This window comes from Neoarius graeffei, chromosome 28 (genome assembly GCF_027579695.1).
Source record: "Neoarius graeffei isolate fNeoGra1 chromosome 28, fNeoGra1.pri, whole genome shotgun sequence".
NCBI lineage: Eukaryota > Metazoa > Chordata > Actinopteri > Siluriformes > Ariidae > Neoarius > Neoarius graeffei.
The window spans coordinates 1,134,459-1,150,435 of NC_083596.1; positions in this window are offsets into that span (position 1 = coordinate 1,134,459).

Consider the following 15,977-nt stretch of genomic DNA (forward strand, 5'->3'; position numbering starts at 1 on the left):
CAGACTTTCTACATTCCCTCTTTAACATTTTAACTGTTGGATTTAGTTTCCAGGGTGCTTTTCCTTTGTTTATGACTCTTTTGGTTTTTAAAGGAGCAATAGCATCCATAATATGATTCATTCTTGAATTAAAAATTTCCATTAGATCATCTGCACAATCTGAAGATTGACATGGGAGTTCTGAGAGTGCCTGCTCAAAAAGAGCCGCTGTGCCATTGGTAATTACCCTCTTTTTTACAGTCACAGACTTGTTTTGAAAGTGAGGGGAAATGGAAACATCAAAGAAAACACAGAAATGATCAGATATACCCAGGTCCATGACACTAGTAGATACATCAAGACCCTTAGTGATGACAAGGTTGAGGGTGTGGCCATGGGAGTGTGTTGGCCCTTGTACATGTTGTGTTAGGTTGAAGGCATCAATCAGTGTAAGAAATTCATTTGCATATGTGTTATCTGGATTATCAACATGGAAGATAAAATCCCCAGAAATAATAAGATTGTCAAACTCTAAACAAATATTTGACAACAGTTCCCCAAACTCCTCTAGGAACAGTGGTGCAGAAAGTCTTGGTGGTCTGTAAATAGTCAACACTAATATGTTAGAAGAACATTTTAGGATTGCACTTAGGTATTCAAAAGATGTAAAATCACCAAGAGTTGTCTGTTTGTACTGAAAACATGCCTTGTATATATTTGCTATTCCTCCTCCCCGTTTATTGGCTCTTCCAACACTCATGAAATCAAAGAGTGGGGGAGTTGCTTCAATAAGAGTAATAGAGCTGCTTGATTGTTCAAGCCAAGTTTCAGTAAGAAGCATAAAATCCAGTTTGTGAGTACCGATGAAGTCATTAATTAAAAAAGGCTTATTAAGTGATCTTACATTCTGAAGAGCTAGTTTTACAGTGAATGTGGGGATAATTTCCACAGAAGCGTTCTGTGGTTGTTTTGGAACTGGAAGGAGATTTGACGAGTTTACCCCATTGATAGGATGAATAAGAACACCTCTCCTTGTTAGCACAGGAATAGAAAAGTACATCGTGGGTCCCAGCTTATTTTCAAAACTACCATCTGGACCCAGATTATATCAGTTCGTTCCAACATGAAGGTCTTCACTGCTGCTGGTGAACTGTAGCTGTGCACATGGTCCTTGAGTCTTATCTGTAATCACAGGGGGAGGTGGTGCCCTCCGTTTCTTGGGTGCTGTAGCAGTAGGATATATCATTAAAGATATTGGGGTACACAAGGCCTGACCATGAGACAGCTCTGTGTACGGTACTTGATTTGAGTGTCCTCTTGGGCTTGCCAAAGACACTCGGCTTAAAGACAATAGTCTCTCCATTTTCTCAGGAAAACGCAGTCTGGGGGGTGAAGGAGATACGGAGTGGCTTGGGGTTAGATCCACTGTTGTTGTTGGTGATTGCCTATTGCCAGTCTCAGGAGGTTGTGGTGATGCTTATTTATCTGATTGTCTTTCTGATAGTTCTGCCAGCTTACCTGTTAGCTCAGATATCATGTTGCTACCCTTGGAAAGTGACGGGGATGTGTGTGGTGATAGATCCACCCTCTGATCATTTTCCTGAACTGTACTGGGGGCAGATGAGTCAGCATGATCCTCTGTAGTTGCTGGGGGCTTAGTTGCCTTCGTTGGTGACAAGGAGTTTTGCTTGACTCCACTGAGAATGGGAACTGAGAATGGACATTTCCCGGAATGTTGTGAATCATCTGTATGTTTGAGGTTGTTTATCATTTTTTCAGTTTGTAATCCATCAGAGTGAGCGTTAGTCCTGCTTCCTTCTGCCTGCAGATTCACTGCTTGAGATGTTCTTACTGTCAGAAGTAAGAACATACATTTCTAGCTTTGTTAACAGTATTCTCTCCAGTACTTGAAACAAGATGCTGGCTAATGCAATAGGTCGATAATTGTCAATGCTATTAAGCTTACCCACCTTGTCTTTAACCACAGGCACTAGTATTACAGACATAATGGAGTTGGGCAGGACCCCATGAACCAGACACCCAGTAAAGCACATGGAAAGCAAAGGGCAGAGCTTATAGCTGGCATATTTTAAATGTTCTGCAGTGATGCAGTCCATACCACAGGCTTTGCTGTTATCCAACATGTTGATGGCATCACAGATATCTGCTGCCCTAACTATCATATCTGCAAAGAGACCAGCATGTTCATGATTAATTATAACAGAATTATTTTTAACACAATTAAAAAGGTTACAATAGTGCTCGCACCAAAGCTCAGCTATTTTTTCCGGACTACTAACACCTTCAGACGGTAGGGGAGTTTTATTGTTATTCATGGATTTGACCTCTTTCCATTAGTCAGTAAGCTTGTTATTCTGTAACTTTCTGGCAAGTGAGTCTGCTCTCATTGTGTTTTCATTTTTCTTAATAAAACGGAGTGCATACTTAAATCTAGCACTGGTGCATTTTTTCATATCTAGCAATACCCCCTGTCTAGGCCTACCTGCCTCTGACCAGAGTCTAAAGGCCCTCCTTGCCTCAGCGTACTGTACTGCTCAGCCACAAACTCATTCCACCCAGGTCTGATGTTAGGTAGCTCACATATACTTTTACAAAAGGGTTCACTGGAAGCATTGAGACACTTCACAATAACATCATACATGGCATAGAGTTTTTCAGCATGTTGCACGTCCTTACAGTTCATATCTGAGCACATTAGGGCCTCTTTAGGCAATGCAATATTATTTAAAAGATTGTCCGATAGCAGAAAGTATCCAGCCATATCCTCTCTGCTCAGTTTTAACCAGTCCAGTTTACTTGAGGAAGCAGAATTATTATTACTGGACAGCAGGGGGATATTCTCAACATTTAACACTGCAGCAATAGGTATGTGATCAGAGGTGGCGAGTTCATAACATATCTCCACATTTTCCAGAGAGACATGAGCATCAGCTGTGGTCACAACATGATCTAGCCAAGATGTTGTGTGCCACGCTTCACTAACATAGGTAAAACTTGTATTAGGCAGCATAGCTTTCCTGGATAGAATTAATTTAGACTCATCACAAAACTGCTGCAGGTGTGCTGCAAATAAAGATTTGCTGTCTGCCATGTCAGCATTAAAATCACCCATGACATAAACACAAGATGAGCTGTTGTCCTCTATAAAGGTCTGAATAAAAGCTAACCTGTTCAGAAATTCATCCTCATGCTCATATGATTCATATGGTGTATAAACATTTAAAACAGTAAACTTCTTTGCATTACAATTAAACTCTAGTCCTATGGCCCAGTCAACATTTAAACGCCCCACCTTCACCAGTGGGTCATATTTAATGTTCCACAATATAGCTACACCCCAGCAATCCTACCTCGAACCAGCTTTGTGCTGAGATCGGTAGTGGACCCTCCAGACCCATGGAAATTCATGTGTAGAGTGTTCAACTTATCCAGATCTTGTTTTGCCATCCAGGTTTCTTGCAGGCATAAAATGTCACATTCGTCCAGCAATGTGTCCACCACCAGACGTCTAGATCTATCAGTAGCAGTGTGACCTACTTGCAAACCGCAAGTGTTATATGAAACAATACACATTTAATGTTCTTTGACGCTCCCTGTGCAGCAACTAGCCTTCATCCCATCCTCGCCCATAGATGCGACAGGCACCCCAGCATCATTACCGTTCAGCCAACCCTCATCCTGAGAGTGGGGGACATCCTCTGTTGCAGACGGACCTCCGTCTACTCCGCTAGGGCGACGAGGCTCATAGTAGCGTCGTACAAAAGACCCGGCAGGCCAAAGCTGCGGATCGTACAGCTCCACCACATCATTACATTCAGCAGAGACACAGAATGAGTTGAATCTACTCTGTGTCGTCTCTATTTTTCTACATGTCACTTCCCTACCCAACTTCATTTTTAAGTAGTCACTGAGAGTGTTAGCGTCGACGCTGAGTTCAAACTTTGTAGCAAATACCCTTACCACCTTTGTTTTAACAGCCAGTATATTGCTACCCACGCCAGTCCCAATTATGCCGGTCTTCTTTCTCAGGTACCTCGCTGGGGTTTTTGCAGTGCGAGGTGTTGGGCACCAATGGGCAGAGTTCTCAGGTACCTGCTTCAATCAGCGCCCTTCCTTCACCACCATGCTCCATGCGGGGGACAGTGTTCTTCCCACTACCAGGGCTGAATCCACAGGCTGAGCTGGTTATCATCGCTCCCGCCAGGCATAGCTGTCAACCCTCCATTAGCCCCAGAGGCAGTGCAGAGGGCAGAATCAGGGCCTGACGGCTTCTCTATCACCATCGAGGACAACCCCATTGCACTGAGTGCAGGGCCCGGTTGTATCTCCATAGCAGAAAGGCCAGCAGCCAAAGAAGTAGCATCCGGCCCAGAAGGTCCCTCCACAGCAGTCAGTCGGTAGTCGAGTTGAGCAGAGACCTCACGCAATGTTTCACAAGCAGCTACCTGATTGACCATAGTTCTTTTTAGGTGGTCAATGTTGGCATTAATTTGCTGCATTTTCTCAAGGAGCGCAGACACATCTATGCTTTTAAAAGAAATGGGGGGCAATTCATCCAGAAAGTGTGAAACAAATCTTGGGATCTCTTCACTGCACTCATTAAGCACTTGCAGGCACAATTTGACGTTGTTAATGTCCTTCTTTTGACCCCTGTGTGAGATCCATTGTTTGTTGTGTGGAAAGAGCTCTGACAAAACTGTCTTTGAGGACTCAATCAGCTCGGAGCTGAAACTGCTAATAATTAACGACACAATATTGTCGTGGCTTAGTGTTCGCATTTTGACCACAATATAATTCAGCAGTTCATCCTCAACTATGACGCTACCATCTTTAGTATGGTAAATCTCTGGTTTAATTCGAGAAAACTCACGAGAGAACTCTCCCACAGCACGCCGTGCTGCTGCACCGGCCCCCATTTTTCATTCATTAAGGGACACTTGACTCACAAATTCCTCATCTTGTTGAATATGAGGGAAATTACCTCGACTCAGGTTTATCGACTTGATTGAATAAGATTAAGACTAAGATAAAGTTCTAACAGCATTTAGTTTCCTCAGATGTTCTTCTTGTGTGGGAGATCGCTCCAGTTTAATAAACTCCTTTTTAAGTTGTTCAGTTTGCTTGAACTCTTGTACCTGGCAGATCTGTGTGTACAGCTCCCTCATTATTACTCAGTGTTTTGTTTGTGTGATACCCGCTCTCTGTTCCTTTAACCTGATCATGCAGTTCCTCATCCTGAAGTGACTTCCAGGCCACAGCGCTGCAGCTGCTCAGTTCCTTTATTTGCATTGACTCCGCCCACAATCCACAATAAACCCTGTTTGTGTTTTGTTCACAATCCTTGAATAAAGTCACGGGTGTTCTAAGGGACTTTACTTTCCTGAAGCTGAGTGAAAAATTCACAGGTACAAGGAGAGTGTAGAGAAGAGCTGAGAAAACTCAGGGTTAATAATAAAAGTCGTGGTTGCAGCTGCAGCGCCCCCTGATGGCATCTGTGTGACATCTTACAGCAGGAGGAACTTCAGCTGGTTAAAACTTATTATTGAGTAAACTTGATGAAATGTACAATTTTAATAATGAGTTGCAGACCTCATTAGAGGCATGTTAATCAAGCCTCTAAAACACAGACTCCGCCCAAAAGTATCACTAAAACAGCTTTTTTTTCACCTGAAAAGTCTCTCCAAACTCCGTCCCTCCTTGACTTCATCTGCAGCTGAAACGCTTATACATGCTTTTGTCACCTCAAGACTGGACTACTGCAATGCCCTGCTCGATGGCATCCCAGCCAAGCGACTAAATAGGCTGCAATATGTCCAAAACTCAGCTGCTAGGGTACTCACTCACACCAGGCCCTGGGATCATATCACTCCTATTCTATACAACCTGCACTGGCTCCCAGTTAAATACCGCATCCAGTACAAAATTATCCTGCTTGTTTAAAAATCCCTACATAACCTGGCCCCTCCCTATTTATCAAATCTCCTAACTCCATATCAGCTACCTCTAAATCTTCGCTCCACAGATGTCCACCTATTAGCGGTCCCTTACTCTCGGCTCGGCTCTATGGGTGACAGGGCTTTCAGTGTTAATGGCCCTAAGCTGTGGAATGTCCTGCCACTAGCGTTGTTCCAATGCTCAACACTGTCCTCTTTCAAAAAACAGCTAAAAACACATCTCTTTAGCTTGGCCTTTTCTCTTTGATTTTTAATAAGGTTATTATTATTATTGATTTCTTATTATTTTTTTATTGTTGTTATTTTATTGTTTTGCTTTTTATTGTTTGTTTTTTACTGTTCAGTGTCCTTGGGTACCTTGAAAGGCGCTTATAAATAAGATGTATTATTATTATTACTACAAGTTCATCAAGAAAAAAAGGCAAACAGAAAATAATTATTGTTTCAAAGATTGTATTTTTAAAGCTGAGTTTATTGAGGACTCTGACAGTCCAACAGTGAGTGGAGCTCGAGCTGAGCAGTTTGTTTATTCAACACCTGGAACAGCAGGTAAAGCTAATGCTAATTTATTTATTAGGAACACTGCAGTCACACAGATAGTGTTTGAGTAGATTATACACCATTATTTGGTCACATGACCATTCCCGAGAAGAACATTGTAGTTGTTGTCGTTGTTGCGACTTGCCTCAGTGTTTGATTGTTGCTTGTGTTTGTTGGCCCTGAGTGTGTACACAGCAGATCTGAAGCTCACAGTGATACTGGAGGTTGATGTTCTTGTCTCTTTATTCCACCTGATTATGATTTAAACTTTATTTACTGAAAGGTGATGAGTGTGTTGTGGCAGGGTTCAGGTCCCTGGAGTACACACACTCAGTCACAGTTCTGCAGTAAAACTCTAATTGTTATAACAATTAAACATGTATAAACACATGGACATCACAGTTACATTGGATGAACCAAATGCATTGCTTGAGTGCGTTAGCATGCATGCTAATTTTCAACACTTGTCCTTGGGAGGTTTTAAAAGAAGAATAACAGTAACATTAATAGCCATAACAATATTAATAACAATAAGAACATAATAGTACAAGAAAAGGGGACAATAGAATATAAAATATTACAAAGAACACCAACAACAAAAAAAAGTGGTGTATTCAGAATTAAATACATGTGTAAACTATTGAGCAAAGGCAACATGACCAGACAGTAAACCAGTGATCGGCAATTCATGTGAACACTGTTGTTTAGATTTTAGCCGTTTCTTGAGTCCTCCATTGAAAATATTACTATTGGTATCTAGTTTTAAATTAACAGGCAGGGAGTTCCAAAGTTTTGCCCCCTTAGTGGAGAAAGCAGACTGAACAAAAGAGGTCCTGTACATTGGCACAAAACAATCACCCCTACTGTGGGCTTGTGTGATCATCCTCTGAGTGTTCTGATGCTGGGTGGCTAATTCCATACATGAAAATCCCTCACCTTTCGGCGAAATTTGCCGTTTTGAAACCAAAATGGGTGACCTACATGAATCGTGTAGATCCGATGAGAAAAAAAAAAATTGGGGGGGGGGTTTGATATTGACCCAGGAGGTCGCTTCGCACCCATAGACAGCTCGTGCCGGTTTGCGCCTCCTCCTCCTGCTTTGATATTGACGCCATAGCGACGAGTACATCTCGCTGCGAAGGGCAAGCAGCATCATTTCGCGGCTCTTCTCCTGCTGGCCAGAGCGTGCACACATCAGTCAGAGTGCAGACCAGACCGCTGGAAGCTGGATTGAGTCATCGGACTGAATTTCCTACTTTTTTCAAACTTTCCTGATCGCTATCAAAACAAACAAAACTTCCGGCTTGATTACGTCAGCATTCGAAAGAGGGCGCGCGCGTGCTGTCCATGCTGAAAGAAATCAAAAGTCTCAAATTTGATTTAATAAAAGACAGCAGCAAAGAAGAAAGTATTCAGCCTTGATTTAAAAAGAACTGAAAGCTGCAGGTACTTCCATATCTCGGCAGGCTGAATGGTATGCTGGGGCACCTCTTGCCAGCAGACCAGGATATCCAGAGGGAACTTGTGCGGTTCAGTGTTGACCTGACCATCCCCAGCTTCAAGGAGGGAGAGAGCATCGTGGAGTGGTGGGGTCATGTCTTCGACAAACCAGACAAGTGCCCCTCCCTGGGTGCACTGGTTAAGTGTTGCCTCTCCATCTTTCATGGACCTAGAGTCGAGTCCTCATTTAGTCTGATGAATGATGTAATTGATCAAAGGAGTGGCAACATGAATGTGGAAACATTTAATGCAATACAGACGGTCAAGTACACGCTGATGTCCAGGGGGAAGACAGCTATGCAGCTCTTTAGAAGGGAGGACGTGAAGTTTGGGGAAGTGGACAGAACATTGTGCAAGAACATGAACTCTGCAGCAGCCACATACAAACCCCAGCAGAGGGTGAACAAGGAGGAAAAGCAGCAGCAGCAGAGCAAGTATGGCTCTCAAGCAACTTGCAGTGCTCAGCAGGCCAAGAAACCGACTGCTGAAGGAGAGAAGCGGGCGAGCCTGAAACATGTGGCAACTCGGCGAAAGCAGGCCATGGAGACACTGGTGGTCCAGGCAAATAAAAGGAAAAAATTATCACTATTCCTTGTGTGTTCCACTTTCTTCGTTCTATTATGCACATTTTTTTCCAGGGCATAATTTCACTATAACTACATGTATTTGATTTGTATTTGTACTGTATGTCCTTGTGCAAATGTCAATACAGTATACTTAGTAAGGAGACTATAATATTTATTCTGGGGGAGGACCCCCAAACAAAATAAAACACCAGAACCCACATCACCACTCGTGCACCCTTCTCACCTTTTTCACCTCGACCCGTTTTCATGCCTGTAATTCGGAACACAGTGGTGACACATGATTGTTTAAACATTTAAAAAACATTTTAATATTACAAAAATTAATGAAATTCTCAAAACTAAAAAGGTTATGTTTTCTTATAATATGACCATAATGCTATCTCATAGGTTTCTGGTCCATGACTTTTATTGTCTGCTTATAAATTGAACTAAGAGGTTTCCCCTCTTATTAACCCTGAAGCTTGTGACCATGACATCATACCATATGACAAGTGCGAAAAAAATCATTGAGTGCATGCATAGTTTTGTAGTTTGACACGGGAGGTCCCTTCTAATAAAGCGAAAACAGTTCAGATTTGGTTTGACATTCTTGCAAATGTACTGAACCTGACTAGCAATTTTAAGTTCTTAACCAAAATGATGCCGAGATACGGGACTTAATTTACTACTTTAATTAACTCATTCTTAATCCGTACCTCAAATACCTCATTTACAGGCTTGCTGTGTAAGGAGAAGCAGATAGAAACTGTTTTCTTAACATTAAGAGTTAAATGAGGTCAAGGTAAGTCAGGGGAGGTTTGCTGTTTGTTTTTCTAGAACACTGAGTGCATGAGAACTTTATCACGCACAGATAAATACCATTTTACAGCAGGAGGTGGCGGTGTAGTGTAGGCAGCAGTGTGTTTGTAGTTGGGCTAATCTTTAGGTTGTATTTGTCTGAACTGCACACAGCCAGAGAAAGAGGGTAAAATAAATAAAACAAGTGCTGATGATCAGATGAGAAACAGTGAACACTAACATTCCCTCCATCACACTGAGCTGAAGAGCCGCTGCAGGAAAAGAGCTGGGCTTTAACCTGCTGGGGGTCAGTGTGTGTCCGCGCGCGAGTCAGTGTGTGTGGGGGCGGTCAGTGTGTGAGTGAGTGTGTGTGTGGGGGGGGGGGCGGTCAGTGTGTGTGGGGGCAGTCAGTGTGTGAGTGAGTGTGTGTGGGGGGGGCGGTCAGTGTGTGAGTGAGTGTGTGTGTGTGTGTGGGGGGGGCGGTCAGTGTGTGAATGTGTGTGTGGGGGGCGGTCAGTGTGTGAGTGAGTCTGTGTGTGGGGGGGCGGTCAGTGTGAGTGGGGGCGGTCAGTGTGTGAGTGAGTGTGTGTGGGGGGGCGGTCAGTGTGTGTGTGGGGGGGCGGTCAGTGTGAGTGGGGGCGGTCAGTGTGTGAGTGAGTGTGTGTGGGGGGGCAGTCAGTGTGTGAGTGAGTGTGTGGGGGGCGGTCAGTGTGTGAGTGAGTGTGTGTGTGGGGGGGGGCGGTCAGTGTGTGAGTGAGTGTGTGTGTGGGGGGGCGGTCAGTGTGTGTGGGGGGGCGGTCAGTGTAAGTGGGGGCGGTCAGTGTGTGAGTGAGTGTGTGTGGGGGGGCGGTCAGTGTGTGACTGAGTGTGTGGGGGGGCGGTCAGTGTGTGAGTGAGTGTGTGTGTGTGGGGGGGGGCGGTCAGTGTGTGAGTGAGTGTGTGTGTGTGGGGGGGGCGGTCAGTGTGTGAGTGAGTGTGTGTGTGGGGGGAGGTCAGGGTGTGAGTGAGTGTGTGTGTGGGGGGCGGTCAGTGTGTGAGTGAGCGTGTGTGTGGGGGCGGTCAGTGTGTGAGTGAGTGTGTGTGTGGGGGGCGGTCAGTGTGTGAGTGAGTGCGTGTGTGTGGGGGGCGGTCAGTGTGTGTGGGGGCGGTCAGTGTGTGAGTGAGTGTGTGGGGGGGCGGTCAGTGTGTGAGTGAGTGAGTGTGAGTGGGGGGGCGGTCAGTGTGTGTGGGGCGGTCAGTGTGTGAGTGAGTCTGTGTGTGGGGGGGCGGTCAGTGTGTGTGTGGGGAGGCGGTCAGTGTGAGTGGGGGTGGTCAGTGTGTGAGTGAGTGTGTGTGGGGGGGCAGTCAGTGTGTGAGTGAGTGTGTGTGTGGGGGCGGTCAGTGTGTGAGTGAGTGTGTGTGTGGGGGGCGGTCAGTGTGTGAGTGAGTGCGTGTGTGTGGGGGGCGGTCAGTGTGTGTGGGGGCGGTCAGTGTGTGAGTGAGTGAGTGTGTGTGCGTGCGTGAGTCAGTGTGTGTGGGGACGGTCAGTGTGTGAGTGAGTGTGTGTGGGGGGGCGGTCAGTGTGTGAGTGAGTGTGTGGGGGGGGTCAGTGTGTGAGTGAGTGTGTGGGGGGGGGCGGACAGTGTGTGAGTGAGTGTGTGTGGGGGGGCGGTCAGTGTGTGAGTGAGTGTGTGGGGGGGGGCGGTCAGTGTGTGAGTATGTGTGTGGGGGGGCGGTCAATGTGTGAGTGAGTGTGAGGGGGGGGCGGTCAGTGTGTGAGTATGTGTGTGGGGGGGCGGTCAGTGTGTGAGTATGTGTGTGGGGGGGCGGTCAGTGTGTGAGTGAGTGTGTGTGGGGGGGCGGTCAGTGTGTGAGTGAGTGTGTGGGGGGGGGCGGTCAGTGTGTGAGTGAGTGTGTGTGTGGGGGCGGTCAGTGTGTGAGTGAGTGTGTGTGTGGGGGGAGCGGTCAGTGTGTGAGTGAGTGTGTGTGTGGGGTGGGGCGGTCAGTGTGTGAGTGAGTGTGTGTGTGGGGGGAGCGGTCAGTGTGTGAGTGAGTGTGTGGGGAGAGCGGTCAGTGTGTGAGTGAGTGAGTGTGTGTGTGTGCGCACGTGAGTCAGTGTGTGTGGGGGCGGTCAGTGTGTGAGTGAGTGTGTGGGGGGGCGGTCAGTGTGTGAGTGAGTGAGTGTGTGTGGGGGGGCGGTCAGTGTGTGTGGGGGCGGTCAGTGTGTGAGTGAGTCTGTGTGTGGGGGGGCGGTCAGTGTGAGTGGGGGTGGTCAGTGTGTGAGTGAGTGTGTGTGGGGGGGCAGTCAGTGTGTGAGTGAGTGTGTGGGGGGGCGGTCAGTGTGTGAGTGAGTGTGTGTGTGTGGGGGGGGGGGCGGTCAGTGTGTGAGTGAGTGTGTGGGGGGGGCGGTCAGTGTGAGTGGGGGCGGTCAGTGTGTGAGTGAGTGTGTGTGTGGGGGGGCGGTCAGTGTGTGAGTGAGTGTGTGGGGGGGGCGGTCAGTGTATGAGTGAGTGTGTGTGGGGGGGCGGTCAGTGTGTGAGTGAGTGTGTGGGGGGGCAGTCAGTGTGTGAGTGTGTGTGTGGGGGGCGGTCAGTGTGTGAGTGAGTGTGTGTATGGGGGCGGTCAGTGTGTGAGTGAGTGAGTGTGTGTGGGGGGGAAGTCAGTGTGTGTGGGGGCGGTCAGTGTGTGAGTGAGTCTGTGTGTGGGGGGGCGGTCAGTGTGAGTGGGGGCGGTCAGTGTGTGAGTGAGTGTGTGTGGGGGGGGCAGTCAGTGTGTGAGTGAGTGTGGGGGGGGGCGGTCAGTGTGTGAGTGAGTGTGTGTGGGGGGGCGGTCAGTGTGTGTGTGAGTGTGTGTGTGGGGGGCGGTCAGTGTGTGAGTGAGTGTGTGTGTGTGTGGGGGGGGGCGGTCAGTGTGAGTGGGGGCGGTCAGTGTGTGAGTGAGTGTGTGTGTGGGGGGGGCGGTCAGTGTGTGAGTGAGTGTGTGGGGGGGGCGGTCAGTGTGTGAGTGAGTGTGTGTGGGGGGGGGCGGTCAGTGTGTGAGTGTATGTGTGGGGGGGGCGGTCAGTGTGTGAGTGAGTGTGTGTGTTTGGGGGGGGCGGTCAGTGTGTGAGTGAGTGTGTGTGTGGGGGGCGGTCAGTGTGTGAGTGAGTGTGTGTGTGGGGGGGCGGTCAGTGTGTGTGGGGGCGGTCAGTGTGTGAGTGAGTGAGTGTGTGTGTGCGCGCGTGAGTCAGTGTGTGTGGGGACGGTCAGTGTGTGAGTGAGTGTGTGTGGGGGGCGGTCAGTGTGTGAGTGAGTGTGTGTGTTGGGGCGGTCAGTGTGTGAGTGAGTGTGTGTGGGGGGGCGGTCAGTGTGTGAGTGAGTGTGTGGGGGGGCAGTCAGTGTGTGAGTGTGTGTGTGGGGGGCGGTCAGTGTGTGAGTGAGTGTGTGTATGGGGGCGGTCAGTGTGTGAGTGAGTGAGTGTGTGTGGGGGGGAAGTCAGTGTGTGTGGGGGCGGTCAGTGTGTGAGTGAGTCTGTGTGTGGGGGGGCGGTCAGTGTGAGTGGGGGCGGTCAGTGTGTGAGTGAGTGTGTGTGGGGGGGGCAGTCAGTGTGTGAGTGAGTGTGTGGGGGGGCGGTCAGTGTGTGAGTGAGTGTGTGTGGGGGGGCGGTCAGTGTGTGTGTGAGTGTGTGTGTGGGGGGCGGTCAGTGTGTGAGTGAGTGTGTGTGTGTGTGTGGGGGGGGCGGTCAGTGTGAGTGGGGGCGGTCAGTGTGTGAGTGAGTGTGTGGGGCGGCGGTCAGTGTGTGAGTGAGTGTGTGTGTGGGGGGGGCGGTCAGTGTGTGAGTGAGTGTGTGGGGGGGCGGTCAGTGTGTGAGTGAGTGTGTGTGGGGGGGGCGGTCAGTGTGTGAGTGTATGTGTGGGGGGGGCGGTCAGTGTGTGAGTGAGTGTGTGTGTTTGGGGGGGGCGGTCAGTGTGTGAGTGAGTGTGTGTGTGGGGCGGTCAGTGTGTGAGTGAGTGTGTGTGTGGGGGGGCGGTCAGTGTGTGTGGGGGCGGTCAGTGTGTGAGTGAGTGAGTGTGTGTGTGTGCGCGCGTGAGTCAGTGTGCGTGGGGACGGTCAGTGTGTGAGTGAGTGTGTGTGGGGGGCGGTCAGTGTGTGAGTGAGTGTGTGTGTTGGGGCGGTCAGTGTGTGAGTGAGTGTGTGTGGGGGGGCGGTCAGTGTGTGAGTGAGTGTGTGGGGGGGGCGGTCAGTGTGTGAGTGAGTGTGTGTGGGGGGGCGGTCAGTTTGTGAGTGAGTGTGTGGGGGGGCAGTCAGTGTGTGAGTGTGTGTGTGGGGGGCGGTCAGTGTGTGAGTGAGTGTGTGTTTGGGGGCGGTCAGTGTGTGAGTGAGTGAGTGTGTGTGGGGGGGCAGTCAGTGTGTGTGGGGGGCGGTCAGTGTGTGAGTGAGTCTGTGTGTGGGGGGGCGATCAGTGTGTGTGGGGGGGGGCGGTCAGTGTGAGTGGAGGTGGTCAGTGTGTGAGTGAGTGTGTGTGGGGGGTGCAGTCAGTGTGTGAGTGAGTGTGTGGGGGGGGCGGTCAGTGTGTGAGTGAGTGTGTGTGTTTGGGGGGGGCGGTCAGTGTGTGAGTGAGTGTGTGTGTGTGTGTGTGTGTGTGGGGGCGGTCAGTGTGTGAGTGAGTGTGTGTGTGGGGGGGCGGTCAGTGTGTGGGGGGGCGGTCAGTGTGAGTGGGGGCGGTCAGTGTGTGAGTGAGTGTGGGGGGGCGGTCAGTGTGTGAGTGAGTGTGTGGGGGGGCAGTCAGTGTGTGAGTGAGTGTGTGTGTGGGGGGGGCGGTCAGTGTGTGAGTGTGTGTGTGTGGGGCGGTCAGTGTGTGAGTGTGTGTGTGTGTGGGGGGCGGTCAGTGTGTGAGTGAGTGTGCGTGGGGGGGGCGGTCAGTGTGTGAGTGAGTGTGTGTGTGTCGGGGGGCGGTCAGTGTGTGTGGGGGCGGTCAGTGTGAGAGTGTGTGTGTGTGTGTGTGTGTGTGCGCGCGTGAGTCAGTGTGTGTGGGGACGGTCAGTGTGTGAGTGAGTGTGTGTGGGGGGGCGGTCAGTGTGTGAGTGATTGTGTGTGTGGGGGGGGGGTCAGTGTGTGAGTCAGTGTGTGGGGGGGCGGTCAGTGTGTGAGTGAGTGTGTGGGGGGGGTGGTCAGTGTGTGAGTGAGTGTGTGTGGGGGGGGCGGTCAGTGTGTGAGTATGTGTTTGGGGGGGCGGTCAATGTGTGAGTGAGTGTGTCTGGGGGCGGTCAGTGTGTGAGTAAGTGTGTGTGGGGGGGCGGTCAGTGTGTGAGTATGTGTGTGTGGGGGGCGGTCAGTGTGTGAGTGAGTGTGTGTGGGGGGGCGGTCATTGTGTGAGTGAGTGTGTGTGTGGGGGGGGGTGGTCAGTGTGTGAGTGAGTGTGTGTGTGTGGGGGGGCGCGGTCAGTGTGTGAGTGAGTGTGTGTGTGGGGGGGCGGTCAGTGTGTGAGTGAGTGTGTGGGGGGGGCGGTCAGTGTGTGAGTGAGTGTGTGGGGGGGGCGGTCAGTGTGTGAGTGAGTGTGTGTGTGTGGGGGGCGGTCAGTGTGTGAGTGAGTGTGTGTTCGGGGGGCGGTCAGTGTGTGAGTGAGTGTGTGGGGGGGGCCGTCAGTGTTTGAGTGAGTGTGTGTGGGGGGCGGTCAGTGTCTGAGTGAGTGTGTGTGGGGGGGCGCGGTCAGTGTGTGAGTGAGTGTGTGTGTCTGTGGGGGGTCAGTGTGTGAGTGAGTGTGTGGGGGGGCGGTCAGTGTGTGAGTGAGTGTGTGGGGGGGGCGGTCAGTGTGTGAGTGAGTGTGTGTGGGGGGGGCGGTCAGTGTGTGAGTGAGTGTGTGTGGGGGGGCGGTCAGTGTGTGAGTATGTGTGTGGGGGGGCGGTCAATGTGTGAGTGAGTGTGTGGGGGGGGCGGTCAGTGTGTGAGTATGTGTGTGTGGGTGGGCGGTCAGTGTGTGAGTATGTGTGTGTGGGGGGCGGTCAGTGTGTGAGTGAGTGTGTGTGGGGGGGCGGTCATTGTGTGAGTGAGTGTGTGTGTGTGGGTGGCGCGGTCAGTGTGTGAGTGAGTGTGTGTGTGGGGGGGCGGTCAGTGTGTGAGTGAGTGTGTGTGGGGGGGCGGTCAGTGTGTGAGTGAGTGTGTGTGTGGGGGGGGGTGGTCAGTGTGTGAGTGAGTGTGTGTGTGTGGGGGGGCGGTCAGTGTGTGAGTGAGTGTGTGTGGGGGGTCAGTCAGTGTGTGAGTGAGTGTGTGTTGGGGGGGGCGGTCAGTGTGTGAGTGAGTGTGTGGGGGGGGCGGTCAGTGTGTGAGTGAGTGTGTGTGTGTGTGGGGCGGTCAGTGTGTGAGTGAGTGTGTGTGGGGGGTCAGTCAGTGTGTGAGTGAGTGTGTGTTGGGGGGGCGGTCAGTGTGTGAGTGAGTGTGTGTGTGTGGGGGGCGGTCAGTGTGTGAGTGAGTGTGTGGGGGGGGTCAGTCAGTGTGTGAGTGAGTGTGTGTTGGGGGGGGCGGTCAGTGTGTGAGTAAGTGTGTGTGGGGGGGCGGTCAGTGTGTGGGTGAGTGTGTGTGTGGGGGGCGGTCAGTGTGTGAGTGAGTGTGTGTGTGTGGGGGCGGTCAGTGTGTCAGTGAGTGTGTGTGGGGGGGGCGGTCAG